The sequence below is a fragment of the Triticum urartu genome, chromosome 3 (assembly GCF_003073215.2).
Source record: "Triticum urartu cultivar G1812 chromosome 3, Tu2.1, whole genome shotgun sequence".
Lineage (NCBI taxonomy): Eukaryota > Viridiplantae > Streptophyta > Magnoliopsida > Poales > Poaceae > Triticum > Triticum urartu.
Window position 1 is genome coordinate 303,241,312 of NC_053024.1, and position 4,364 is coordinate 303,245,675.

The following is a 4,364-nucleotide window of genomic DNA, read 5'->3' on the forward strand; positions in this document are numbered from 1 at the left end:
GGGCCTTGTTCTTTTCTGTAGCTGGAATGTTCCTAGTGCTCCTCTTGGGCTTTGGAGCTGGAGCAGAAGCTTTGGGTGCAGTCTTGGGCTTAGAAGGAGCAGCCCCAGACTTAATTGCATCCCCCATCAGCTTTTGGGACTTGGGTGCTGGTGCAGCATCCTCTTCCTCTTCCTCAACTGGATCTCTCATTATAGAGGATCTACCAATGACTTTGGCAATGGTCTTCTTGACACTCTCTTTCCTTTTCTTACTCTCTCCAGCAGCCTCTTTAGTTGGCTTAGAAGTTTCAACAGTTGATACCCTAGCCTTTAAGGTCGGCACCCTCTTGGCAGGGGCCTTCTTGTGCATACCAAGTTTTGTTGCAGTAGCAGTTCCATATTCTTTCTGCAGCACTTTCTTCTTGGAACTTACTTCCTCCTCAGCAGCCACATAGTCCGCATCCTCTGAGTCTGCGGTTCTCTTCTTCCTCTGTCTAGTAGCTGCCTTAGGCAAGTTGCTTGGAGTGCTCCTGCTGCCATCATCATAGCTGCTAGAGTGACTAGTGCCCTCACTCAAGTGCATTTGCTCTTCTGATTTGTTCTGGCTATCACTTTGGTCAGAGATATTGGTAAGGCAAACTGACAGCAGACCCTGTGAATAGATATAGATGAGTATATTGGATGAGCATCACAAAGTGCAGAGTTTTTGCAAAACAAATGAGTCAAAACTTAGTTTTAGTTTTCCCCAGAAAGCATCTCGGAGCTACCGATTTGTTAAACTCGGTGACACCGAAGCAACTTTTGGAGTCTAAACTAGTGAACTCGGTCAGACCGAGTCATAGTTCGGTGACTCCGAGATTGCTAGGGTTTCACAGAGAGTTGAACTCGGTCACGCCGATTTGCATCTTTCGGTCAGACCAAAAAGTGCAAGTGCTATGGCCTAGGCCAAATCGGTGAGACCGATTTCCACAACTCGGTTGGTCCGAGATGGGTTCGGCGGAAACCTAACCCTAAATTTTCGAATCAAACCTAATCTAATGGATGTTTTCTCTAGATAGATTGATCTCATACTTGGTAAAGAACATGGCATTGCATTGTGCTAAGAATTGGAGTAAGGAATTAGCACAAAAGGTCGTACTCATACCCTAGTTTGGCGGTGAGTTCGCTACAGCGGCAACGGCAGCATTGAAATCCGTTGATGGTGAAGGGAACCAGCGGCGGGAGGTCGCTGGCGACGAGGAGACGATCCGGAGACCCGAGGCGGCAGAGCAGGACACGCGCGGGATGAGGGGTTTTGAAGAAATTTCCAAAATCTCACCCGTCGGTATATATATCCTAACCCTCTCTGTGTGATCGAGTGGAACAACTCGGTGGCACCGAGATGCAGAATCGCAAGCGGTTACTGCAAATCGGTGTGACCGAAAAGTTCAAATCGGTTGCACTAAGATTGAAAACCTAGATCAACTCAGTGAACTCGGTCTGACCGAAGTGGATGGATCGGTCAGACTGAAATGCACAGAGAGGTTTTGGAAGTTTAAGTCTATGACGAATCGGGGACTCCGAGTGCTCCTCACACAGAGTGGTTCAAATCTGACTTGATCAAACTTTGTGATGTAGCATGAATAGAGTTTGAGACGAGAAAAGCATAGATAGCTAGAGGGAGTTCTTAGGCATTCTTGTCCATCCATTTGGCAAAAGAGAAAGAGCCAAACAATCAAAGCAACAAATGGATGTCCTTGAATGAGAAAAAAATATGAAATCAACATGCTCACACAATAAAATGGCAAATGAAATATGAGGCAAAGCATGCACAATCACTCTAGCATCTATCAAGCAATTAGCGATGACTAGGTCATCTATATATGAGTATATTGACTTAGGAGTCAAATGAGAACATTTGATCATAGTTCATACTCATCGTTTAAGCACAAGTGGGGTTACCACTTTTACATAAAGCATTGTTGTGTTCACACCATTAGAGTTGCTTTAGCTCAATTTTTAGAGTAAAGCTCCCCCTAGATGCGATATCCCCCCTAAGAGGGATGAACTAACCTTGAGTTTTGTCGATGATGACTTCATGTAGATGTTGAAGATGTGGATGCTCAATGTTGATGTAGATCATTTGGAGCAATCCATTTGAGTGAGTTGCACTTTCAATACCTACACGGGCTAGTCCCACAAGGAACAAACAAGGATATCCATAGACATAGAGTGAAGTTCACATAATATGATGTCCATGAAAACATTAGGTTACCTTGTCCCTTGTCTTACTAACAAGAGGGTTTGTGACTCCTTGAACTAGTGCAAGATGTGGAAGTTGTTTGCACTTGTCCTCGCCAAAATTATATGAATGAAGTATGTTGGCAGAGTCACCCTCAAGAACTTTCTAGTTCTTCTTCTTCGGGATCCACATCATCTCACTACAAAAAAAAGATACATCCGTGACATTTTGGGCCGAACGAAAAAAATTATGTCATACTTATGACACTTCTATGACGATAATTGTGACAAAACCCGGTATCATCATAGATGTGGTGGGGTCATACTTCTATGACAAAAAATCATGACAGAAAATGGGCTTTTCATCCTGGGCGGGCCGGAGACACAGCTGCATGACATTCTTTGGGCCGTTCATGACGGAAAAAACCATGGTAGAAGCGAGGATGAGGAAAATATCGGGGAGTTCCCGGTTACGGTGGCTGGTCGGGGCCGAGCGATGCGCGTTTCTCTCATACGTACGCGCGTGTGTGCGAGGCGTTGGGCTCTAACTAAACCCGAGCGAGGCGTTGGGCTCTAACTGAACCCGAGCGATTGCACTGCACGCTACGCGTTACTCAACCCAAGCGATCGATCGATCCCTTGCTGTTAATTGAACCCGGTGATTCCTTCGCTACTACTGCTAACTGAAGCCGATTGAACACTGCTGCCTCCTTCCCTAGATGAATAGTGAGCGTTGTTGAGGGGGTTTGGATGAACAGTTCCCGGTGGGGGTTGGATGAATAGGACCCCGTGGTAGTAGAGGTCGTTGCCGCTGGATGAACAGTACCCTGATCGATCGAGCCGGTGGATGAACAGGACCTCATGGAGGGCTAGATGACAGGCCCACGTAGAGGGCTGGTTGAACAATAGCCGGTGGAGGGCTGGTTGAACAGTAGCCCGTGGAGGGCTGGATGAACAGTAGCCCGTGGAGGGGTGGTTGAAGAGGACCCCGTGGAGAGGGCTGGTTGAACAGTAGCTGGTGGAGGCTGGATGAATAGGAGCCCGTGGATGAACATTCGCGGGTGGAGGCTGGAGGAGGTCGAGGTGGATGTACAGTAGCCCGTGGAGGTTGGAGGAGGTCGACGGTGGAGATGAACATTATCCTGTGGAGTCACGTTTTGCGGTATGCCACACCCCTCCCGATGAACAGGACCCCCGTTTTGACCGTAGCGCTCCAACACAAGTCTGTTTCCCCCGTTTTTCGGTACGCCACACCCCTCCCGATCAACAGGACCCCGTTTCGACCATAGGAGGTCCAACAGAAGTCTGTTTCCTATGTTTTGCGGTACGCCAGACCCCTCCTGATGAACAGGATCCCGTTTCCATCGTGGCCGGTCGAACACAAGGCCGTTTCCTCCGTTCTGCGGTACGCCAGACCTCGTTTCCATCGCATGTTCTGTCCAAGTGTAGGATCGAAAGTATGTCTAGAGGGGGGTGATTAGAGTACTTGACCAAATAAAAACTTAACCTTTTCCCAATTTTAGTTCTTGGCAGATTTTAGCTATTGTAGGACAAGTCAAGAAATCATCACACAATTCAAGCAAGCATGCAAAGAGTATATTGGCAGCGGAAAGTAAAGCATGCAACTTGCAAGAATGTAAAGGGAAGGGTTTGGAGAATTCAAACGCAATTGGAGACACGGATGTTTTTCCCGTGGTTCGGATAGGTGGTGCTATCCTACATCCACGTTGATGGAGACTTCAACCCACGAAGGGTAACGGTTGCACGAGTCCACGGAGGGCTCCACCCACGAAGGGTCCACGAAGAAGCAACCACCCACAAAGGGTCCACGAAGTAGCAACCTTGTCTATCCCACCATGGCCATCGCCCACGAAGGACTTGCCTCACTAGCGGTAGATCTTCATGAAGTAGGCGATCTCCTTGCCCTTACAAACTCCTTGGTTCAACTCCACAATCTTGTCGGAGGCTCCCAAGTGACACCTAGCCAATCTAGGAGACACCACTCTCCAAGAAGTAACAAATGGTGTGTTGATGATGAACTCCTTGCTCTTGTGCTTCAAATGATAGTCTCCCCAACACTCAACTCTCTCTCATAGGATTTGGATTTTGTGGAAAGAAGATTTGAGTGGAAAGCAACTTGGGGAAGGCTAGAGATCAAGATTCAT